General features: G+C 45.4%; 1 long non-coding RNA gene across 1 annotated transcript; it reads right to left on the minus strand.

The window, feature by feature from the left end:
- Nucleotides 1–18,568: 18,568 nt before the first annotated feature.
- LOC137450478 (uncharacterized) lies at nucleotides 18,569–25,853 on the minus strand. The gene is made up of 3 exons (XR_010989589.1): nucleotides 25,692–25,853; nucleotides 21,394–21,487; nucleotides 18,569–18,767 (listed from the first exon to the last, which is right to left on the minus strand). It is a non-coding gene; the product is annotated as an uncharacterized lncRNA (long non-coding RNA).
- Nucleotides 25,854–26,229: the final 376 nt, after the last annotated feature.

Consider the following 26,229-nt stretch of genomic DNA (forward strand, 5'->3'; position numbering starts at 1 on the left):
CCAGAGACTCTTGCCAAAGTTGGGACTTTGAGAGGGCAAGTAGAAGAAAAACATCCTTTTTTGGTGCAGGTTTATGGTTAAGACAGAAAATAGAGACAGCAAACACATGTCCTGGGTAAGAAATGCAGCTCTGGAAGTGGTGTAGCTATACAGACCCCTGAGCTCCAGGCTGAGGTGGGACTGCATGGTGATGATTGACATGAGGGGAAGGTTACAAGCTCTTTGCTTTTTCCACCTAGAAAAATATGCCAGCACCATTTTTCATTTATGTGGGACTAGAAAGAGGAGGGCTGGGGAGAGGGGAGAAGGGGGCTCTTGGGAAATGGAAAGCAGCAGGAGAGCTGGATTTGCTTTGCTACACTGTACACATAGAGCCAGCAAGCATGGCTCTGAAACCGAACTGGGAAATCTGACTCTCATTTCTTGAGAAGGCTCCTTTCTCCCAGCCTGACAATGTATATCCATGCCTTACAGTGAAGACAAATGACTCCCTGCAAATCAGAATCTTGCCAGTTCATTTTCATAACTCACCTGCCTCCTCACCACCAACACATGATTGTTTGACTGTTGAACAATGCTCAGAGATGTGCAGATAAATGCAAATAAAAAAAATTGCCAAAATTCCCCAAAAGGAGGGATTGCCTCTTGTTTTGTGGTTGTTGGGTTTTTTTTCACTTGCAGCAGCTGAGCTGGTGCCACCAGATTCATCTTACATACCTATGATGAAGACTAAACACTGCACTGCAAGAAGAAGGCATAACCCAAGCTTTGGATCACATAATTACAGAATGGTCTGGGTTTGAAGGGACCTGGGAGGTCATCTACCAAGGGACCTTAGAAGGTTATCTAGTCCAGCACCCTCTGCAGGAAGCAGGGGCAGACTCAGCTAGATCAGGTTGCCCAGAGTCCTGTACAGCCTCCCTTTGAATATCTCCAGGGATGGGGCCTCAACTACCTCTGGGCAGCCTGTGGCAATATTCCACTACCCTCATGGTGCAGAACTTGTTCCCAACATCCAATCTAAATCTGCCCTCCTCTAGTTTGAAGCCATTGCCCCTTGTTCTATCACTACAGACCTTTGGAAACTTTTGCTCTCAATCCTTCTGGCAGCCCACTTCAGGTACTGGAAGGCTGCTCTTGGTTCTCCCTGGAGCCTTCTCCAGAAGCAATATACATATGTACATATACTATGTGCCTGTGAGAGGAGCAACATTTGGATTCAGCTATGCTGGAAGCCTGCCATGGCTAAGGGAAAATGTGTGTGAAATGGCTAGAATCAAGGAGGAGCCTTTAATGTACCTCGGCTTTTCAACACATGTTTTTGGCTTGGGAGCTGAGTAACTTTATGGACTCTGAAGAATAAACATAATCGTTTTGACACAGAGGGAGCAGAGAGTGAGAAATTGCCATGAATGCAGCCAAACATTTGCTTTTTATGAGCAGTTAGCCATGAACTTTCTCTAAGCTCCCGAGAACTGATGAGGGAGATGTTTTTCTGCACAGCACAGACCCTCTATAGGTGTTTGTCTGGTGTGCTGGCAGCAAAAGTCCCGTTGGATTTCCAGACACGGTACTGGAGATTCCTGCATCATCATGAGAGAGCCTCAAGTTCACAGAATGACAGAATGCATTGGGTCAGAAGGGGCCCTCAAAGGTCATCTTGTCTAAAACCCTGGCAGAGAGCAGGGACATCTCCAACTAGATCAGGCTGCCCAGGGCCCCATCAGGTTTAACCTTGAATGTTTCTGGGGACAGGGCCTCAAACAGTATTTCACCGCTCTTATTGTGAAAAACTTCCTCCTTATGACCAATTAAATCTGCCCTACTCCAGTCTCAAATCATTGCCCCTTGTCCTATCCCTACAAGCCCTTCTAAACAGTTCACAAAGTGCTCATCATAACAGTTTTATAGGCTCATTTTGGTTGGAAGAGACCTTTAAGACCATGAAGTCCAACTGTTAACCCAACACTACCATATTGCCACTAAACCATATCCCCCATCTTTTTTCTCAGCCCCTTTAAGTACTGAAATGTCACAACAAGGTCTTTCTGGAGCCTTCTTTTCTCCAGGCTGAACAACTCTCGCAACAAACACTCTCAGTCTGTCCTCATAGCAGAGGTGTTGCAACCCCATGATCAATTTTGTAGCCTCCTCTGTACCCACTCAAACAGGTCCATGTCCATTTTTTGTGTTGAGAACCCCAGAGCTGGACAGTCTCTCCTATCCTGAGATGTATGTGATGATATAAAATATCATCACCCTGAGCTCTTACCTTTGCTGGCCCTCACTCAGTATTGGTAGATCAGTAAAGTTTTTTTTCAGCTGCCAGGTATTGCTGACATCGCTGTCACCTTCCTTACTCAGTTCTCTTCCATCCAGTCTACCTCTTCAGGATCAAAGGGTTTTCCACACCTGTGCCACAACACCTGCTGCTACCAGGCAAACTGGAGAGGCTGGGGCTGAAACAGCCTTCAAAGCCACCAGCCATCTCTCCTGGTTCGCAGAAGAGCACTGAGCAGTTGACTCCAAATTCCTCTTTGCTTTCCCTTCCCATCAGGGACAACTGCTGTTTCTGTCACTCCTGACTCTTAGCCAGCCTGGGAATGCTGGTGGTGTGCACCCTGGACCTGTGCTGCTGGCAGAGACCATCGTGCCAGCTCCTCAGGAGGGGCTCATTCAGCAGCACAGCCTTCATGAGAGATGGTCAGACAATCAGGTGGCAACATGCATGGCTCAGTGGAGGATGTGCCAGCTTGGTAACAAACGCTCTGTCTGTGAGCACATCAGCTCAGAGTGACTCATATTGCCTTTGAGCAAGCTTCACTCCAGAGCATTTGTGTGATTTTTAGTTGCTTTGGCAAATACCACAAAGACTGAAGTGGCTGCCATATGTGAGGAGGTAAAATAAAAGACATCTGATGTTTAACTTAAGCTTTTGAGTTGCACCTTTTTAATTCCCATTTGCCTTTTCTCTCCTTAGTGTACACTGGCATCAGCAAGTGACATGCCAAGCATCACAAGACAAATTGTTCTCCTGATATTTCAAGCCTAGAGGGCAAGACAAAATGCTGGAAATATGTCAAGGAAGTCTGCACTGTGTCATATGCACAAATTAAATTAAAAGAACTTCCTATTTTCCAGGGTCAGTTGTCCTGACTACAAAATTTGACCTGGATCCAACACATCAAGTCTGAGGGAAAAAACACACAGTCCCTTATACCCAGTTCCAAGCCACTCTGAATCATAGAATCAAAGAATGGTGGGGGTGGGAAGGGATCTCTGAAGATCAGCTGGTCCAACCCTGCTGCCAGAGCTGGATCACCCAGAATAAATCACACAGGAACACGTCCAGGTGGGTTTGGAATGCCTCCAGAGATGGAGACTCCACAACCTCTCTGTGCAGCCTGGTCCAGTGTTCCATCACACTACAGTAAAGAAGCTTTTCCTCATGCTGAGGTGGAATTTCCTGTGTTCCAGTTTGTATCCATTGCCCCTTGTCCTATCACAACACACCACAGAAAAGAGCCTGGCCTCTTCTTCTTGACACCCACCCTTCAGGTATTTATAAACATCAGTGAGATCTCCTCTCAGTCTTCTCTCTCCAGGTTAAACAGCCCCAGGTCTCTCAGCCTCTCCTCAAAAGAGAGCTGTTCCAGTCACCTCACCATCTTTGTGGCCCTCCATTGAACTCTCCTGTCCATATTGAACTGAGGAGCCCAGAACTGGACACAGTACTCCTGATGTGGTGCCACCAGGTTGCAGAGCGGGAGGAGAACCTTGCTTGCCATGCTGACCACACTCTGTTTAATGCACCTTAGGATACCTTTGGCCCTCTTGGCCACAAGGCCACATTGCTGTCCCACTTTGGATGAAATTATGTCAATTCTCCAAGGAATTAAAAGCCACAGAAATTAAATACCTCCCCACTGAACATATAGACCGTGCAAAGGGCTGTGATGGTGAAACTACCTGGAACAGAAGATACTGCAAGTACTTGGTAGGGTGCAGCACAAAGGGCACTTTCTCTGCTCCTCATCTGAAATAAGAAAGCCATTTAATACTTTGTAAAACATGCTAAATGGAGTTTGCTCTCTCTTGGAGGTTGCTATTTTCCCCCCTTCCTTCTGTGCAAGTGGAATGTTTGAAAGTTGCACAAGACAGGCAATTTTTGGCACTTCAGCTTGGAGCACCAAGTGCTAGCAAATCATTGTGGATGGAGCTGAAGTTTAAGGCTGCAATGTTATTCTGTGTGAGAGTGGATGCATTTTCATTTGCACTTATTTACATATTCACCATCAGCAATGCATGGTAGTTATTGTGTCTCTCCAGGATGGGAAGGCAGATCCCATTTCTGTCAAAGAGTGTGTGTGCACCATGAAGTCTCTTTGCAGCAGGAAGTGGAGATGGACAGGTGGGGACAGCCAGAGCATAAATTAACCAAGAGGTGGTCAGGTCTTCATAGGGGATGCCAAGTTTCTGTGGGTCATGAAAGCCTGGAGAAGAGAAGGCTCCAGGGAGACTTTATAGAGTCCTTCCAGTACCTAAAGGGGCCTACAAGAAAGCCAGGAAGGGACTTTACAAGAGGTTGTAACGATAGGATGAGGGGGATCTGCTGGAGGGTAGAGAGGCTCTGCAGAGGGACCTCGACAGGCTGGACAGATGGACAGAATCCAACAGCATGAGATTTAACACATCCAAGTGCAGGGTTCTGCACATTGGCCACAACAACCCCATGCAGTGCTACAGGCTGGGGTCAGAGTGGCTGAAGAGCAGCCAGGCAGAGAGGGACCTGGGGGTACTGGTCGATGGTAGGCTGAACATGAGCCTGCAGTGTGCCCAGGCAGCCAAGAGGGCCAATGGCATCCTGGCCTGCATCAGGAACAGTGTGGCCAGCAGGAGCAGGGAGGTCATTCTGCCCCTGTACACTGCACTGGTTAGGCCACACCTCGAGTCCTGTGTCCAGTTCTGGGCCCCTCAGTTTAGGAAGGATGTTGACTTGCTGGAACAAGTCCAGAGAAGAGCAGCAAAGTTGGTGAGGGGTTTGGAACACAAGCCCTATGAGGAGAGGCTGAGGGAGCTGGGGTTGCTCAGCCTGGAGAAGAGGAGACTCAGGGGTGACCTTATCACTCTCTACAACTACCTGAAGGGAGGTTGTAGACAGGCAGATGATGGTCTCTTCTCCCAGGCACCCAGGACCAGAACAAGAGGACACAGTCTCAGGCTGCGCCAGGGGAGGTTCAGGTTGGATGTTAGGAAGAAGTTCTATGCAGAAAGAGTGATTGCCCATTGGAATGGGTTGCCCGGGGAGGTGGTGGAGTCGCCGTCATTGGAGGTGTTCAGGAGGAGACTTGATAGGGTGCTTGGTGCCATGGGTTAGCTGTTTGGGTGGGTTGGATTGGTTGATGGGTTGGACACGATGATCTTGAAGGTCTCTTCCAACCTGGTTTGGTTTATTCTAATAAAGGTTTATTCTAAAGGAATGGATTGAAGCTTCTGGAGGGCAGAATTAGACTGGACATTAGGAAGAAACTCTTTATAGTAAGGGTGGTGAGACACTGGAACAGGTTGCCCAGGGAGGTCATAGATGCCCCTTCCCTGTTCAAGGCCAGGTTGGATGAGGCCTTGAGCAACCTGGTCTAGTGGAAGGTGTCCCTAGCCATGGCAGGGGCTTGGAAATAGATGATCCTGAAGGCTCCCTCCAACCCAAACCATTCTATGATTTCATGATTCTATGATACAATAGAAAACTGCCTGTCATGTAGACAGTGAAATGGTTCTGCTCTGTTTCTCAGCAAGTCCACATTGCATTTGCTCAGGAAAGCAACAACCCATTTGGGTGGGCACAAAACATCCCATCCTTCTCAAGAACCATCCATCTCTTTCTGTCCCTTCTCCATCTTTGTAAAAACCTCATGCCAGGGAAGGAGGTAGAGCTGCTGTCATACTCAAATTGTGCAGCTGAGGTGCTCTTTCAGGTGGGGGGCTGGGACTGTCATTATTTCATTCACACAGGTATTTCTTTTCTTAGCTTCCTCACACAACCAGCTCTTCTGCTTTGGGGAACTCCCTGGGACAAAGGAGCATGCAAGGTGGGTTGGTCTCCACAGGTTGACAGATCAGGCACAAACCAGTGACTCTAAAAGGACAGGACAGGATAAAAGTTATTTAGGTAGGTGTTGTTAATGGGGGATTAAAAAAAAAAACTGTTTTATTTTTCTATTAAAGTGCAGGAACTTCTTAACCACCCAAGAGTACTACATCTCCACACTGCCTCAAAGCTACAGCCCAGCCACCTCAGCACCCAGTGGAGTGTGCTATGGGCCCAGCCTCTGTGTGGGGACTCCTACAGATATCACAATGGCACCAAGAGCACAGCAGCTACTGGAGGGTGACAGAAACAGCAGTGAAAACAGTACCACAACTTTGGGGTCAAAATCTAATCTTAAAGGAGTCAAGCAGTGCTTTTGATGGAGGTGGGTAGTGCACTTTCTCATTAGCAGCTAGTTAAATCTCTAATGCAAGGTCTAGGAAGGATCACTCCCAGAAGCATGGCTATCTGTGTGTAGGACATCATCAGGCTCGACTCACTTGCCTAATTAACCCAGCACTCCAGTTGTGGCAGTGGTATTTCTTTTCTGCATGGGAAGGGTTTGCTGCAGCCTCGCTTGTTGACCTCATCTTCTTCCTTCCAGCATCCAACCAAGCACAGCCCACCCATCCTGGCTGAGCTACAGCCCGTTCACTCTTGTAGTTAAAAAGTGATCTGACTTCAGCAAAGTCCCAAGCACTCTCTCTGCCAAGTATATCCAGAGCGTTAAACAAAATGGGGGGTGTGAGCTTTGGAAGAAATGGCATTTGAGCTTGAATGCAAAGGCCAGACCTGGGCAAACCGGGGGTCTCCACTCCTGCAGAGCCACATCTGTGACAATCAGAGCTGAAAGGGAAGCTTTAACCTCTGGGGCTGATAGAGAGCAGAACGATGAAAGGATTTTTTTTGATGTGGAAAGACGGATCAAGAGTTTTACTAAATCCTGTGTCGGAAGGAAGGTTGAAAATTGCCTTTGCTCTGAATCTGGGACATTTCAGGCTGGAGCAGGTGTGCCTCACATCTTGAACATGGCATGTGTTTTCGTTTCATTCCCTCTCTATTCAATTCCCATTCCCTCAGATTTTATTTACTTGTTTCTTCCAACAATATGATAGCAAAGGGAAAAGAGAAAAAAAAAGAGAGAGAGAGAGAGAGAGAAGAAAAAAAAACCTCCAAGCAGCCAGGCTGCAAAGCTTCTCTCTAAATGCCTGATTTAAATAATGCATCCATTAATTTTTTTGCACCAAAAGTGGCACAACAGGAAAACAGCACATTATATCTCAGGCTCCGATTCTGCAAACATTAGGCCATTTGACTAAAACTATTCCTGGTGTATAAATAAAAGTCACTCTTGTGCATTAATGTTTGCAGGCTCACAGCTTTAAAGTGTTATTTGTAAATACAAATATTTTTCCAAGGTGCACAATAGAAATGCAACTCTGTTTAAAGTCTCCACTGAAAGGAAGCACGAACAATAAAATAAATAAATAGGAAAGATACAAATAGTGCTGAAGGCTTTTCTTCCTGCTGCTGAAATAGAGGATTTTTACCAATTTTAACAGAACATCCTTAATACATACCTACAATATTATGTGCAGAGTAGGTGGTTAGGCTGTAATTGGTTTGGCTGATTACAATGATTACACTAAGTTGGCACAATACTGGAGCTGCCTTGGTGAAAATACTTCTGCAGAGCTCACAGAAAGCTGCTCACTGGAGACTGTGCTCTGCGTTTGGAGGTCAGAAATTCTGCTTTGCAGGGATGGTAGCTTTTAAACGTTGCTTATGTTGCATTTCAAATTAAAGCTGGCTATTTTCCAAGTGCTTCTTAAAGTGAAATGAAACCCTCCTTTTCTAGGGACTGAAATATTCCTTTTGCCCAATGGGAAGAGATTGTGTTCCCTCTTGCTTGGGCTAAATCCAAGAAAGGTTATTTCCAAGTCTGACTAAGGGACGAGAAGATCTCTCTAGTGAGGAAAGGCTGAGAGACCTGGGGCTATTTAGCCTGCAGAAGGGTGGGAGACGATCTTATCAAAGTTTACAAATACCTTAAGGGTGGGTGTCAAGAATTGAATCCAGGCTCTTTTCACTGGTGCCTAGTGATAGGACAAGGGGCAATGGATGCAAACTGGAACACAGGAAGTTCCCCTTCAGCAGGAGGAAAAACTTCCTTACTGTGAGGGTGTCAGAGCACTGAAACTGGCTGTCCAGAGAGGCTGTGGCATCTCCTCTGGAGGCATTCAAAACCCACCTGGACATGTTCCTGTGCAACCTGTTTAAGGGAACCCTGCATTAGCAGGTGAGTTGGACTGGACGATCTCCAGAGGTCCCTCCCAACCCAAACTATTCTGTGATTCTATGCTTTCAGCAAGTTGAATAATAAAGTCCTGACCTCTTGGCTCTTCCCATGGAGGATGAAGCAATGCTGCACAGAGCTGCTTCCAAAAACACATCCCTCCCTGACACCAAAGTGCAGCTTGTAATGGTTGATGAAGCTGCTGTGGAAACTCTGTCATCCTCCTGGCAGGATTTCCTCCATGTGTGGGAGCACTGAACCCCTTTTTAGGGCCTGGATGGTGGTGGAACAGAGCTGCTGGCCACCATACTGTCCAGCAGCATGCTGGTAATGGCCTTCTGTTGGCGAGAGGGTGAAATATCTTTGCTCCATTGCAAGGAGTATTAAATGTTTTTAGCAAGCAATGACCACTCTTCATGGCTTCCAAGAGAGTAAATGAACCTCCAATTAATTATGACACTTGATTAGGTTACTTAGGTCTCTGAATCTCCAGCAAAGTCAGCAGTGCCAGCTCCCCCACAACACATGGGTGATTTTTTGGGCCTCATAGGAATGCAGCTCTGCACACCTCCTGTTTTGTCCGTGTTCCCTTTGCTGTTACTCAACTTCCATCTCATTACCAGGAGCACAGATTTCCATCCACCTCCTCACTTGACAACCTTATTTGACCATCAGTGATCACCCAGTGAGTTTTAGGCAGCCTTTTCCTTTAAATGCTAATGCATTCCTGTGGCCATTGCATTGCCTTCACTCAGTTTTATTTCAGGTCGAACAGAAATGCAACTTCAAAGCCGTTGAAGCAATGGGTGACTATCAAAGAGAGCATTGGCCTCCAGTAACATGAAAGACCACTTTAGTAGGAAATTCTTAAAGAAGCTTCTAGTGATCATTAAAAGCATGTCAATCACTTATTTGATAATTATAAGGATGCCAGTGGGAGTAGCAAAGTGGAATATTGAGAACAACATAGCGTGTTATCCCAGCACTGACCTTGCTGAGAAAGCAACATCTGCTCTTCAAAGAACCACAGAATCACAGAATGGTAGGGGTTGGAAGGTCACCTAGTCCAACCCCCCTGCTAAAGCAGGTTCACCTAGATCAGATTGCACAGGAACTCATCCAAACAGGTTTTGAAAGTCTCCAAAAAAGGAGATTCCTCAACCTCTTTGGTCAATTTCCAGATCCCAGGATGTTCCTGGAATATATAGATCACTTCTTCCTCCAAATGGTAGAGGAACCAATGAGAAAAGGTGCTATGGTGGACCTTGTCCTCACCAATAGGGAAGGGCTGGTGACCAATGTGAGGCTCAGGGATAACCTTGGCTGCAGTGACCATGAAGCAATAGAATTTGAGATCCTCAGGGCAACTAGGAGGACGTATTCCAAGCTTACAACCCTGCATTTTAGGCATGCAGACTTTGATCGCTTCAGGGATCTGCTGGCCAAAGTATCATGGGACAAAACCCCAATGAGACCTTATTGTGGCCTTCCAGGATCTGAAGGGGGCCTACAAGAAAGCTGGTGAGAGACTTTTTAGGGTGACAGGTAGTGATAGGACTAGGAGGAATGGAACAAAAAAAGAAATTGGTAGATTCAGATTGGGTATAGGAAGAAGTTCTTCACCATGAGGGTGGTGAGGCACTGGAACAGGTCGCCCAGGGAGGTGGTAGAAGCCTCATCCCTGGAGGTTTTTAAGGCCAGGGTGGATGTGGCTCTGAGCAGCCTGATCTAGTGTGAAGTGTCCCTGCCCATGGCAGGCGGGGTTTGAACTAGATGAACCTTGAGGTCCCTTCCAACCCTAACAAATCTATGATTCTATGATTCTTTTTCCCACCCCATCACTTTTGCCAACTCTAAGGTTCCCCTCTGCTGTTTGGTGTCCCAGAGCTCTGTAACACTTCCTCTGGTCTGATGACCTTCTGTATAATTTGCCCCATTTCTGAGCAGATAATTTTTAACTCTGCAGACTAGAAGTGAAAAAATCTGTCTATATCTACTAAATCCCCTGACTACGGTTGAAGGATAGATGGAAGATTGGAGGATGCAGAGACCATGGGAGGCATAATAAAATATTCACCCATATGAGTTGAGTCCCAAGGAGGGAGGGTAGGGCTCATACTGAGGTTGAAGCTCTCCCACAGCCTGCAAACCTGTGACAAGAGAGCTCTGGCAACCTGAGCAAGACTCTTGCTATCTTCAGCCCAGTGGCTGTTGTGCCTTTTAGCTCTTTGGCATTCCACACCTCTTTCTGTCTCTCCCATTCCATCTTTGTCTTTCTTCACATGGTTTTCCAAACCCACTAATGCAATATTTGACTTCTGCCATCCCCTCCCAAACTAACCAGGTATTTGTTTTCAAGATTTTTCAGCAGTAGGCTGGAGAGGTTCAACTCCTTCTGTGAAGGCTGGGCAGTTTCTCCAATCACTTGAAGTCTCAGCAAGAGCAATCAGTGCTGAGGGTTAACGGTGCTCACTACAGAGCTGATGCTGAAGTGCTCTGACGATCACTGCTGCTCAGCGCTCATCCTAGCTGTAAAAGTCACCAGCTTGCATCACAGAGACATCCCTCCATGAAGGTAAAAATCCTCCTTCAGGACCATTTCCCCACTCAAAACAGAACACCTGTGTCTACCTGCCAGCAGCATTAGTGGTGCTGATGGGAAGTTTTTGCTGTAGAGATGCTCCTCCCAGCCAGAATCTCACAGCAGCTGATCCCTCCTGCCTGGTCTGACCTCCTAAAGTTGCTCTCCAGGCATGTGGGACCTTCACTGCATTAAAGTAGTTTTGTACTGGGACACTTGCCTCGGAGTTACCTCCTCAATATGCAGAATATTTACTTTTCTTGCTATGGGGAACTTTCTCAAGTTAGTTGGAAGGGACCTCTAGAGATCAGCTAGTCCAACCCCACTGCTAGAGCAGGATCACTTGGATCAGGTTCCACAGGAACTCATCCAGGTGGGTTTTGAATGTCTCCAGAGAAGGAGACTCCACATCTCTGGGCAGCCTGCTCCAGTACCCTCAAAGAAGTTTTTCCTTAAGTTCAAGTGAAATCTCGTGTGTTCTAGTTTGTACTCAGGCAACCAGCACCAGGCAACCAGCACCAGAACAAGAGGACACAGTCTCAAGCTGCGCCAGGGGAGGTTTTGACTCGAGGTGAGGAGAAAGTTCTTCACCAAGCAAGTCGTTCGTCATTGGAATGGGCTGCCCAGGGAGGAGGTGGAGTCACCGTCCCTGGAGGTGTTCAAGAGGGGATTGGATGTGGCACTTGGTGCCATGGTCTAGTCATGGGGTCTGTGGTGACAGGTTGGACTTGGTGATCCTCGAGGTCTCTTCCAACCTTAGTTATACTGTGATACTCATTGCCCCCTGTTCTATCACTGAGCACTACTGAGAAGAGCTCAGCCTCATCCTCTTGACCTCCACCCTTTAAATGTTGTTCAGCACTGATAAGACCCCCTCTCACTCTCCTCTTCTCCAGGCTAAAGAGCTCCAGTTCTCTCAGCCTGAGGCTGAATCAGGGTGCCTCTTGCTTCATCCTAACCATTTCTCTCAGGAAGTGTGCTGTTTTATCAATGGCCACCACAACCCCCACCCCCCATCCCCTCTTGCAGGGTATCCTCTGCTTCTTTTCTGTCTCAATGCAAGTCTTGGGGCAGGGAGGGGTGAGGGGAGGGGAGCTGTTAGGTGCTGTGTTTGTGTAAGTCCCTGGTGTGCCAGAAAGCTCCTGCTGAAGCGAGTGTTTTCTCAACAAACAATGGAACCTGCAAGCCCCAGATACCTGTAGAACATCAAAGCTATTTTTAAAAGAGAACAGCAATTTCTAAATATGTCAGTGCAGCCCCAAAAAAGGAGCCTATTTATAACTGCAGCATCTACATTCTGCTGAAGATGACTCACACAGTTTCTGCAGCTGCCCCAAGTTACAATCGAATCTCTATCTACAGGTTGTATAATTACTCTTCTAACTGATGTAATGACTCTAAAGCTTACTCCATGCCAGACCCTCTTTGTAGTGTGGACATCAAGCAACTACAAAGGGGAAGAGATGGTCTCTAATGAGGCAAGCTTCAGCCTAATAATGCCTAGAAATGACATTCTGGGAAAGAGGCACAGCGTCAATGTCATCTCATCCCTGCTCCCAGGAAACAAAACAGTATTTTGCTCTCTTTTCTAATGGACATTGATCACAGAGCAGCCAAGCAAGCAGCAGAATCTGATGCACATTTTAATGAAATCCCTTACATTTCTCATCACTAAATGCTTCACCTGTGAAATGTCAAGACAGAGAGAGTGGAGTGTGTCCAGAGAAGGGCAAGAAAGCTGGTGGAGGGTCTGGAGAAAGGTCTGGTGAGGAGCAGCTGAGGGAACTGGGGTTATTTAATCTGGAGAAGAGGAGGCTGAGGGGAGACCTCATTGCTCTCTAAAACTCCCTGAAAGGAGGTAGGAGCGTTGGTCTCTTCTCCTTAGTAGCAGGTGATAGAATGAGAAGAAATGGCCTGAAATTGTGCCAGGGGAGGCTTAGGTTGGATATTAGGAACAATTTCTTTCTTGCAAGAGCAGTCACCATCCCTGGAGGTGTTCAAAAAACATGCGGATATGGCACTTTGGGACACGGTTCAGTGGGCACAGAGGCATTAGGCTGACAGCTGGACTCAATGATCTTAGAGGTCTTTTACAACAGAAACAATTCTATAAAGTCACTTTCCTAGGCTCGAGGCAATGCTCCCAGTAGACAACATGCAGTAGTACTCATCTTGCTGCCACATCTGCACAGCCCTTTTCTCTTCTGAAGTACCAGGGACCAGCAGAAGCCAGAACCTGACTCTGAACAGACCATGGCCATTAAACCATGTCCGAAGTGCCATGTCCACACAATTTTTGAACACCTCCTGGGACACCTCACAGACTACCAGCTCCCTCAGGAAGGAAGTGCTTTTGTTTTGCTCATGGCAGAGGGAGTATTGGGAGGGCTGGTTTTGCATCCTCAGTGCCATGCCTCCATCAGGTGCAACATAAATCCAGACCAGTGCCTGTTCCTTTTCATTAGGGGCCTTGAGCTCACTGCAGAAACAATGAAAAGGGCTGGTCATTATCCATTACATGTGACCCTTTCACTTGCTGATGGTCTGGTTTTCATCTCCCTGCCCTGCCTCTAGGCAAGCATCCCCAATCCCCTTATCTTCTTTTTCGTGCTTTTCTTTTTCTTTTTGTATTCTATATCACTTATTTTCCTGGAAGCTCCATTCCTTCCCCATGCCTCCCAGCACTGAAGATTCAGAAGCATTAAAAGGTTCCAGCTCACAACAAAAAATTCCAGAGAGCTGGACTGTTTATTATGAAGCCCACAGAGGAAGGATTTGAGCAAAGCGTGCTGTAATGAGAGAGCCAGGGAGATGTGGAGCACAGCTACATCCTGGAAGCACGCAAAGGTGAACGGGAAGGGGAGGTGGGGAGTGTTTGGAAGCCCATTAAATGAGGGCTTATCATGCAATTTATGTAAATCACTTCAAATGCCTTCATTTATTGAAAGTATTAAGCTGCATTACGGTTTGCCTTTGGTCTCCTAATTTGGTTGCTAATGTCTAAGACGACCGTTGAAATTAATTTGAAATTAATGTTCCTATATAATTACTTAATGAATCTCACATTCGCTGCCCTTAGCTCTCAGATGACAAAGGATCTCACCCACCACATGGGAGAGGGTTGGGAGCCTGGCTGTGATTTTAGCACAGTTGCTAAATTACAGTTTGCAAATATTTCACATTTCTATCACACACTTCATCTTGAAGGATCTTGGTGTGTTTGAAATGTTACATAACATTCACTCTTTACTAAAAATCCATCATACACACACAAAAAAGAAAAACCCTCACCATTCTGGGCATCAATCTTCTTACCTCCTTCCCTGCCTTAGAATTAAATCAAATTTAGATGTATTATCGTGCAAAAAAAAACCCTCAACCAACCAACCAAAAAAACCCCACCAAAACAACAGCCCACACCAAAAATCACACCTGCATTAAAAGATTATTATTAGGGTTGGGAAGTCAGAGGTGTAACAGATAGGAAATGCTGGATTTGGAACTCTGTGCAATGTCAGTTCCATCCCCCCCCCCCTCCCCCCCTTACATCTGCATTCTCATAGCCTTTCATTTTAGGATCATGTATTTCCCACTCTCCCCAGGGGCTTGTTAGTCGTTGTTAGCACTGGAGAAAAAAAAACAGGGTAAGACAAAAAGAAGGCTCAGGAAAAAACTAGCAGAGGAAAGCAGTGGCTTGTGGAGTCGTTGCTTCCTTCCTTACCAAAGGTTGTTCCTCCTTTTCTGGGTGGCTAACTTGATACCCCATAAATCCTGATGGGCAGAAACACTGAACAGGCACAGCAGTAACCGAAGCTGAAGAGACATTTGAACCTGCAGAGCATTTGACACTCTGCCCTGCCCAGAAACACCAGGTCCTGGGGGCTCACACCCAACACTTCAAATCAGACTGTGCTTCAGAGAGGGGCAAACACAGCTCCATCCCCCAGGGATGGCAGAAAATGTATTAACAGTGTTTGCAAATTATATGGAGACCCAAACTCTGTGTTCTGCAGCGTGGACAGCAGGGAACAAGACAAGGTGTTACCCAGGAGCAGGAAGTATCAAGGGAAGCTGTTCTTGCTCTTGTGCAAGATAGCAGGAGGAGCCTGGGAAAGCAGAATCACAGAAAGGTAGGCGTTGGAAGGACATCTGGAGATCATCTAGTCCACCTCCTCCTGCTAGAGTGCACAGATACACAGACAGGTGGGTTTTGAAAGTCTCCAGAGAAGGAGACTCCACAGCCTCTCTGGGCAGCCTGTTCCAGCACTGCTTTGTCTTGGACATCCTCAGCATCCAGGCCGTAGTGAGTCAACTTTCACTGTGCTGCTGAACACAGGTTGGAAGGGTCCCTCAAGCATCATCTTGTCCAACCTTCCTGCAGTTAGTAGGGACACCTCCAACTAGGTCACACTACCCAGGGCCATATTGAGCCTGATCTTGAATGTGTCTGGAGATAGGGCCTTAACCACACCCCCTAGTCAACCTGTTCCAGTGTTTTACCACCCTCACCACCTCAGTCTTTGTGCAGAGAGCTGCAGACACATTGCATACCCCAGCAAGGCTCAGACTAATGACACTGTATCCATGAGTCTCACAGCTCAGTTACGGCACAGGCTGGTGAGGTTAGATCCCCAAACACAGGGTGATGTCTTTGTGACTTGAAACTCCTTCCCACAACAGAGAACAGACTACTCAGCAGTCAACACCCAGTCACACACACCTCCACGTGCTGTCCTGCTTCCCAAACTAGAAAGCCCAGCCTCTGCTGTGCTCAGATCTTTACCAAACCTCCCTCCCTCCCTCCACCACATTCCTACCCTTCTCAGGGCTGCAGATCCTTCTTCCCAACCCCCTGTCTTCCCCTGTGCCCTTCCTCACACCCCCAAAGCATTCCTATCTCACACACTTCATGCATTCCTCAGCTAACAAGGATCACTGGAACACCTCTGGGAAAGATCTTCAAAAATAAGCTCTCCCAGCATGGCCAATCTAAAAAACTCATGCCTGCAAGCACATGAGGAGTTGAGTTCCTTTGGTAGTTGTATAGCAGGTACATTAGGGTGAATTGGTATAGTGACTTGTCACTGTGACATCCTGGACAGTCACCTTGACTTCCCTCTAGAACCTTGACAGCTTGAAGCAGAGCTGGCAAAGAGAAGCAAAAACCCAAATAGGGAAAAAATAAATCATGTAAAAAGTCTTTAGCTTGTCTCAAAAGCAGCTTGGGCTTTAAATAAATAAACCAATCTGAAGGAAGAAGTTTCCTGAGTTATTTTTATACCAGAAAGCTGAAGAGCAACCATACAACCACGCAATAAACTTGAAGGCAAAGAAAATTAAGAATTGAGTGGTGGTTACCTCCAGGAAGGACTTGGCTTTGCGATATACTACATTCTGGTGGCACTTTGCACATGGCTTGTTTACTCCTTTGCCACAAATTCTTCAAGGCAGACACAGCATTACAGGATCAGAGCATCAAGGGTGACCTTTAAAAGTGATTGCTTTTTTTTTTCCTCCTGTTGGGGGTCTCAGGTCATGTGCTGGCAGCTGAAGGTTATTATTGCAAGAGCGCAGAGCCAGCAGACTACCTCAGCTGGGCTTCCCTCCCAGTTCTGCTTTTGTGTAGAAAGCAGAATAAGATCCTAACAGAAGACAATTGCAGCTCAACAAAAATGAAGATTTCTTGAGGCAAAGCTACTTTGCCACCTCAGTGGATTCCTTCTACTGCTAGGCAATTGATGGGGCAGGGTTGCTGTGGCCATGTTTCCAGAATCAAGTAATGGAAAGCAGCCGTCCCTACCCAAAGATTGCACCAGACACCTGCATAATTCTGTCATCTTGTTTGGTCAGTCTCATTACTCCACTAATATTGATGTTAGTTAACAGCACCAATCCCAGCACTGCCTTGAACATGCTTTTACCATTCAGCATGAAATTGCTATCTGAAGGGGTGTCCAGGGGAGCTGCAGAGGAACTTTTGACTAAAGTATACAGTGACAGAACAAGGGGCGATGGTTTCAAACTGAAAGCAGCTCAACTGAGATGAGACATGAAGAAACAATTCTTCCCCATGAGGGTGGTGAGGCACTGGAACAGGTTGCCCAGAGGAGCTGTGGAGGCTCCAAGCCTGGCAGTGTCCAAAGGCAGGCTGGATGGGCCCTTGAGCAAGCTGGAGGTGTCCCAGCCCACGGCAGGGGCATTGGGACTAGGTGATCTTTAAGATTCCATCCAACCCAAACCATTCTATGATGACCTTAAACTCCCAATCTTAACTTGAGGCCATTAGCATTGCTATCTGCCACTCACCACACAGACCTGTCATTTGTTACTTGTCAAAGCATGAACTCCAGGACTTTGCATGCTGCTGTTGGGTTCTGAGACACACATTGCAATCTGAATAAGACAGTTACTTGGGCATAGGGCAGGCTCAGACCTCCCCTTTCTTTTCCCAAGCAGTACAGAAGTAGACAAACTGAATGCATTCCACACCCTCCGAAACATTTAGTTTTGCAGAACCACTCAGCAAAGGAAGGTGATGGTCACATTGAATCTTGCCACCACTATAAAGACAGCACCACCTACATAATTTTTGGGGTAGAGGAAGCATTAATAAATGCAAGTATAACATAAGATACTTAGTTATTTCAAGAGGTTAAAGCATTTAATACTATTAGTGCAATCTTTATTCTAAAAGCCCACTTCCAATAACAATGACATCTCTGCTTTCTCTACAGCAAGCTGCTGAAAAAGCAAGCAGCCAGTTCAAATTAAGGCAGCACATGGCTACATTTGCCCCTTTATTAATTGTTTTTAATTTGCAGTCACATCCAATACTTCCAGGACAGTCACACCTCCCAAGGTCTTTGTGTATAACCAGCTCGAACAGCTCCTTTGGGGAGGACTCCTGGAACTGCTAACAGGGTTTTTAATTTCCACCTTCTGTTTTCCAGTTGAGAGTAATCGAATCCAGTCACCACTGCCCTATCTATCTGGCAACTATTTGTGGGCCTCCATGAAATGAGTTGGAAGTTTGATTTCCGTTCTCAGCAGGCATGGTGGTGTGATACAGATGAACTGCTGCAACTGGCAAATTGGAGGCAATTTCAGCAGATTCCTGGGCTTAAATAAGCATGGGAACAGAACTTTTCACCTCCAGAGAGATCTCCTCTTTAACAAGCTTGAGAAATGACAGGACAAGATTGGAGAGTGTGGATTTCTGCTGTTGCAAGATGCACTTTAAAGTGGGTTTTATCTTTCAAGTCTATCAAACTGGCACCCCCATGAAATGGCTAAGAAAAATAAAACAAGTCATTCTGAACTCACATCTTGAGGCAAAATACGCCTTAGCACTTCCCAAAACTCCTTTCTGCCTCTGCTGCACTTCAGTTGGAATAGGTGTTTGATTTCATTTTGAAATCTCCACATCCTCTATGTCAGAAACATTCACCAGTGCTCATCTGGGTTAGTCTATTTAGTTCCCCATGAGGGGAGCTGGCACAATACCATCAGCCACTGACAGATCACTTGCAGCATTCTAGGCAGGTCCATACCTTATGTGACAGAAGACATTTCAGAACTGAAATACAAGTTACCAGCTTATAACTAGGCTAAGATTAAAAACTTTATTTTAATACAAAACAATAATAAATCCAAGCAGACAATGAGCTAAGTCTGTCTGTTCACTTTCCACCTCTTCTTCTTTGTATAGTCTGTCCAGAGTTCATTATCAAAGCACTCCATGTTCAGCCAGAAAACAAATCTAGGAGGTTTCCATCTTGTAGCCATGTTTTTCTAATTCAGCTCTGTACAGGAAAAAGAGAGGCATATTAAAACACACAAATACATGTACAAATACACTCTTTTTTTTTTTTGCCAGCATTTAAAGCAACTAATTATGTAGTTCACAGGATCACAGCGTGTTAGGGGTCGGAAGGGACTTCTGGAGATCTTTGAGTCCAACCCCCCTGCCAGAGCAGGACCATAGAATCTAGCACAGTAACATAATTTAGTTGTGACTGGCACATTAAATAACAGCCTCAAGTGATAAAAGACCAAAAAAAAAAAAGAGAATGCTTGGGTCACCTGAATGGGACTTGAGGTTCTAAAGTACATTTCTCAGTCACTTGCCAACCTGCAAGAACTCCAGGCACTTTAGAAAAAACAAAGCCCACAATATATTGCTTTACACTCAAGATTTAAACCAAATGAGCTCACTAAGTGATGTAAATGCATCTACTTCCAAAATCATTTGAACTTTTTTGTTTCCCTGCTTTAAAGAAAAATGCCAAGCAGCACTACTTTTCAATCTTGGTGCAATACACCTTCCAGTGAACAATTCTGAGGGAAAAGGATTTCTTTCTTCCCCTTAGTTGTTGCCAGGACAGCAATTCGACAACTCCAAATGTTATCATTCTTGCCCTGTCACCAGTTTGCTGCTTCTCACCTGCTTCCAAACACATCAGCCAGAACTACATCCTGGTTTTATCACCTTAGCACACATGTCTAGATACAGTAGTCCAAGCCAGTGTGTCCAGAGACAGGCAGCAAAGCTGGTGAAGGGTCTGGAGTACAGGTCTGGTGAAGAGCAGCTGAGGAACTGGGGTTGCTTAGTCTGGAGAAGAGGAGGCTGAGGGAAGACCTCATTGCTCTCTACAACTGCCTGAAAGGAGACTGTAGTGAGGTGGGGGTCAGTTTCCACACACACCCCCACAATACCAGGCAACAGAAGGAGAGAAAGTGGCCTCAAATTGTGCCAGGGGAGTTTTAGTTTGGATACTTGGAAAAATTTCTTTACAAAGGGTGGTGAGAACAGGCTGCCCAGTAAGGTGGTAGAGTCATTATCCCTGGAGGTGTTAGAAAAACATGTGGATGTGGCACTTTGGGACATGGTTTAATGGCCATGCTGGTTGACAGCTGGACTTGATTTTAGAGGTCTTTTCAAACTGAAATAATTCTGTGTTTCTGTGAAAATGGTTTGGGTTGGAAGGGACCTTAAAGATCCTTTAGTTCCAGGTTAGTTTACCTACTTAACTGTGTAATTTTAGAAGTGCACAGCAGCATTTCCTTTCTAATGATTAAATAAAAGCATGCTGCAACCAAGCAACATGACAAGCTGTCATTTCAACACCAGTATACAGCCACCAGCACTACTAGCCACAGTGAAGGCACAGCTATTGAAGGTTTGTCAAGATCAGCTGTGTTTATCAAGAACTACACTATCCCTTGAAAGATTGTTTCAATCTACAGAATCACAGAATTGCTCTGCTTGGAAAAGACCCCTAAGGTCAAGCCCAACCACCAACCCAATACATCAACTTCATTTCCAGTATCAGTTTAACTGCTTTTCAGTCTGACAAAAAACCAACTATACCAACAGATCATTTCTGTATCTTCTGCACCAAGGATCATTTTCAGCCAACTACAACAAGAGAGCTCAGCCCAGGAACTGTTCAATCAGGCAGTGCTACAGATAGTTTGCTCTTCATGCAACATACTGAGAGATTAATCACAAAATGTGAATTAGCATTGATGCTGGAAACAATTTAAGTTATAATAATGCAGCAGTAAAGGATTAACTGAAACAAGCGACAAGCAAAGAGGATTAAACAACTGGATTAGAGGTACGCAATTTGCTGTCACTTTTTTCAAGTGATGAACAATTGCTTTGATATTGTTGCTCATAAGCATTATGCTCACCACATACAAGAAGGGAACCCTAATAATAATATAGAGAACTAATCCCTAGAAAATCAGTCTATTTGGACAAAGAACAGAAATGCTGTTTAAAAGAACAGTGGGAAAAATCATGGAAAAACACACTTAGTGTACCACACAGAAGAGAGACCTCGGATACCTTGCCATTGGTCAAGGAATGGTTTGGGTTGGAATGGGCCTTAAAGTCCATCTAATTCCACCCCCCCCAACATGGGCAGGGACACCTCCTACTAGCCCAGCTTGCTCAAGGCCCCAGCCAAGCTGCCTTTGAACACTGCCACACTTGGAGCCTTCACAACTTCTCCTGGCAACCTCCTCCAGTTGCAGTGCACCTCAAGAGTTCTCACACACGTAGAAAAGCCCTTAGACAAGGATTTCTTTATGACAAATTGGAAAAGTGTCAGTTGCATCACAATTTGTAAAGATCTTTGTACTGTTCAAGCTGTGTAACACAGCAAAAGCCTGAATACATCAGTGACATTAGGCATACTTCAGGGCTCACAGTGCAATTATTAAAAGATGAGATGCTGATCACTACTTCACAGTGCTGTAATCCTTCAAGTCTGGCTCTGAAAGGCTTTAGAGGGAAAAGCAGAAGGTTCCTTCATTTCATTTCAGATCTCTGTTTTTTTAAAGTAAGCAGATATTACCCAAACAATGCTATTTTAAATGTTTTACCCAGCTTCTGGAATGTGAAGTTAAAAATAAAACTACCTTAACTGATTGGAGAAATCATCTTCTACATTGTCATCATCCCAATTGTCTTCCCAGACATGTGCATCTTCATCTTCATCTAAGCCAGTCCAATCTAAAGACAAAAAAGAGCTCTAAGTATTGTATCCTGCACTGCTCTGGTACCATGTCTCATCGACAGATTAGCTCAGCCTCTGCACAAGGTAGACTTCTGCCAGTAACTAGTTTCTCTCCTTAAAACTCTGGATCATATTTAAGTATTTATGAGACCAAAAAGCACAGAAATCTCTTTAAAAAAAAATGAAAAGAAAAGAATAAATTAACACCAAACCCCAAAAAGTCCAAAACAGCTCACAATTTAATGAATGATCCTAACAATGCAACGTGGTTAAAATCATTCCACACTTCACATCACGGCTTGCAGGATTACACATTCATGAGAGACATTTTAAACGGTCAAGCTGTAGCATCATGTAAAAGAAAGCAGTATTTAATATCTGACTCATAAAAGCTCAACAAAAGGGAGACAATTCATGGGTTTCATTTAAATACCTTTTTCTAATTGAAAAAAAGATAAAACATGTGTGTGTGTGTGTATCTCAAGTAAATACACATTTTTGCCAAACACACAAACAAATCCTCAGTTCCCTCAGATCAGATGCACACAGCCTAGGGATAAATGCCACAAAAGTATCTGTGATGCAGAAGCAAAGACAAATTGAGAGAGGCACCAAAGAGCAGTTGTGAGCCATCACCAGCTACTTCTGGCTCTCAAAGCAGCAGAAGTGTTTCAGTACAGAGGTAAGATAGAATAGGAATAGAATAGGAATAGAATAGGAATAGAATAGGAATAGAATAGGAATAGAATAGGACCAGACCAGACCAGGTTGGAAGAGACCTTCAAGATCATCAAGTCCAACCCATCAACCAATCCAACCCACCTAAACAACTAAAGCATGGCACCAAACACCCCATCAAGTTTCCTCCTGAACACCTCCAATGATAGTGACTCCACCACCTCCTCAGGCAGCCCATTCCAATGGGCAATCACACTCTCTGTATAGAACTTCTTGCTAACATCCAGCCTAGATATTAACAGTCCATTTGCCAATTTAAATTATCTTTTTCCTATAACAATCTGGGACATCTCCCTTGACAATTTACTCATCACCCTCTTAATGCTTAATTACATATAAAAGAATCTTGAAGACCAAACCAACTACTTTAGCAAAATAACAAAAATGGAAAAAAAATACAATCAGGAAGGCTCAGAACCACTATGTAAATGCAGGACAGTTCACTGGGGAACACAGCTTCTCAGCTTCCTTCTACTGACAGACATCAAGTTGTTCTAAGGGTACCAAAATAAGAAGCATCCCAATTCTGACACTTGTGACTTTGGATTGGGCAAAGTTTGTTGTTATATTTAAAGAGGTAACATTATTCTCTTTACAATTCAGTACATCTGCTGCCCATGCAGAGAAAGCTTGGAGGACCAAGGCTTAAAGTAACACTAAAATGTAGTATGGGGGGAAAAAAATAAAATAAAAATCAAGCTAGTAAGGTAAAAGATTTAAAAATTCATTCACTGTGAGCCACTTCATAAGAATGAAGGTTGGTTCCCTGGATTTTCTATTCCTTTTTCTATCACTGACAAGTAACAAAATGAAATCTTTGAAATTAAGAATGAAGGTTGGTTCCTTGCATTTTTCTCTTTTTCTATCACTGACAAGCAACAAAATCAATCTTTGAGATTAACCAGGGGAGGAAAATCCATTTGTAACTGATTAAATACATGCAGGCAGAAGGCATGGCTTCCCTAGTCAAATTATATAATGGGAAAAGATGAAGGAGCACAGAAATCCTAAGGAGAGACGAAAAAAGGAAGTGGAAAGAAAAGGTGGGGGAAAAAAGACAAAGAATTTAACTTAGTTGTACTGCTAGTTGCACAGAGGGGGTGATTTTATTTTTGTACTATCTGAAAGAAGTTTTGCCTATTTATATCCAACAGATTTTACAGTTTGGGTCAAAATAAAAGCTTTATTACCCACATCATTTATCTGGATTTCAAAGATACAAAACCCAAAGCTCAAAACAATTGAAAGCGGACAAAAAGTCAAACTTTTCTGTCTACTAATGTAGAAGTTGCTTAGGAAGATCTACAAATTAGATACAAGACATAGTAACTAGTATCCAGCACAACAAAACAGCAGCTTAAATCATATAAGGTCAGCTGGGGAGACTGCAAAAATAGGCTCCAAATCACACTGAGCAAAAACAGTCAAAGAGGCTCATGTCATCTCCCACACTGAGGGAAAGCCTCAATTATATTCTCATCACTGTAGCTACAAGATTCTGTAGTCTCTGTATGTTGACAGTACACCCTAGAATCGCATACTGAAGTCATTATTCCCAGCTACATTATATGCCTGTGACAAAGTAAGAGTAAAATAATATAGCATTATCTGAGACTGAAAGTATTAACAACATCTGAGAGCCTGCTACCATTAAACATTACTCATGCACACTCCTATTACAACATTTTGATAAACCTGTCAGGGGTGGACTCATTTTTAGCAGTATTTTAATACACTAATCACTAATTTCTGTGTTTTGCACTTGGGAAAGGAAAAAAACACCATTTTTTAGAGCAGAGGACACCAAAAAGCCCTAAAACCCTCTATTTTTACACATTACACTTTACTTCCTGAAAAGCACTGACTAATTCATACACACTAGAATCTATTATGCTATACATCAAATAAAGTGTCCTAGAAAATCAGGCTACATCTGCTTTCAACACATAAGTTTGAATTGACCAAGTATTTGAAGAAAAATGCTAAGGTGGAATAGGAATAGGAATAGATCCTCCTAAAGCCAGAGGCTGTATCCATTCATGTTAATCTGCATTATCTTATTTCCTTTGGATAAAACCTGGGCAATAGACAGCAAAGTTCTTCTAGTGTTTTAATTGGAAAGAACAACAATTTGGCATGGCTTTGAGCACACTGTTTTCATGATTCTTTCCTAAGCATTGAAAACAATAGAAAGGATGGCCAGACCGCTTTGAATGTTATCTCACACAAAATTTTTCAAGGGGCTTCTTTAGAGACTCTCTTTTTTGGCAAGACAGATCAGCAAGAAGCCTGACTTTGGTCACTCTTTACTAAATCTTTGTTCCACCCAAAAAGTTTGCACAGTGCTTGGTTCTAGCAGTACTGCTTAAGTCAAGAAGAATTAGTTCCACCTCCTGCAACAGCATTTCAGTGCTCTGCCCAAGCCAAGGTTCAGAAGCATGCTTTAAAGAGTTCCTTCACCTCTACTGCAAATACTTAATTTACATTAAATAACAGAAACATCTTCTGCCTGTTTGGGAAACATATGATAAAGAAGAGATAGTCTTCTCAGAGGAGTTTAGCTATCATCTAAACTATGCTAATCACTTTTTCTCCAAGTGCAAAAGAATTATTTTTACTGGTACAGAGGGATTCAGAACATCTAAGGTTTGTAAGGTCAAAGAAAGAATCCACATATAATGATAGGACAAGAATAAAACAAGCCCTGACATCTCACCCATCATGTTTTACAAAATTTCTCGTTATCCACATCCTGAGACAGCTGACAGAATTATGGGCATAAACAATCGTGCCCTAATAAAGAGTCTTTTCAATATTATATCTCTAAAAGGGCACCGAATTTTTTTATTGAAGTCCAGATTTCTCATTTAATATATTTGAACCCAGAGAAAGCAAACCAACATATGTTGTGCTTTAAAAGGCAGAGAGATTCCGAGTAACTGGAGCATGTTATCTCCTTTTCACACCTTCTTCACCCTACATTCGGCTTCCAGCCTTCACCCTTCCTCTCTGCCTGGTGATTCTTGTCTCCTGAGCCAAGATGCAGCAAGTTTCTCCGGCACTTGTTCCCAGCTCTCCCGCACAATGACACAGCACTTCCAGTGCGATGTGCCCCGCACCGTGACACCAGCACAGCCGCACACAGGCAGCACCTTCCTGCTTGACCCCGACTCTAAGGAGGCTATAGCACGCACCTCTGACCGAGGTGGGGCGGGGAGATGACACCCGCCGAGCTAAACGGAACAGGAGGCGCCTGGCAGCGCCCCGCAGACCCCGAGGGCTGCTCTGCGGACAGAGGCCCGTTGACAAGCCGCGCCCCAGCCCAGCCGCCCCCGGGAGGCAGCCCGCTCCTTCCCCGCCGCGGCCCACCGGCCCGGGCCAGGCTGCGGCCTACAGGCGGAACCGCCGACGCCACCGCCCCGCCGCCTCTCTTCCCTTTCCTATCCCCGTCCCGCCCGGCACCTTCGGCCGGGAACTCCTCAAACTCATCGTCCTCCTCCAGAAGGCCCAGGTCCACCGGCTGCTTTTTCTCCGACATGATCGGCCTGCTGCCCCGGCTCCGCGTCCCGCCGCCCGCGCAGGCTGATGGGATACCGGCGACGGCCACCACTGCGCCTGCGCCCCGCCACTAGCCGGCCCTCGGCCGGCCGCCCGCCTCGCTCCGCCCCGGAGCCCCGCCTGCCTTGGCCCCGCCACCGGCTCCCTCCTCTGCCCGCGATGGGGCCGTCTCACGCTGCTTCCCGCCCCTCTCTGCTCCCCGCCTCCCCTCGGCGTCCTGCCGGCCCGGGCTGCTTCTCCGCCTCTCGCTGCGGTCCCCTGAGGGCGGCCTCGCTGGCGCCGGCCGCCCGCCGGCTTTGGCTGCCCGCTGGCACCCGCGTTACCCAGAGCCCGACCGCGCCGGCTGCCGGCTCCGACGCTGCTGGGCAGCTCCGGCTGCTGCCCGCCTTGACCCACGGAGCGCAGCGAGGCAGCAGGTGCCGTGGGGCTGGGAAGAGTAGAG

Source organism: Melanerpes formicivorus, unplaced genomic scaffold (assembly GCF_026170545.1).
Source record: "Melanerpes formicivorus ecotype bairdi unplaced genomic scaffold, bMelFor1.0.p_v2 SCAF_35, whole genome shotgun sequence".
Lineage (NCBI taxonomy): Eukaryota > Metazoa > Chordata > Aves > Piciformes > Picidae > Melanerpes > Melanerpes formicivorus.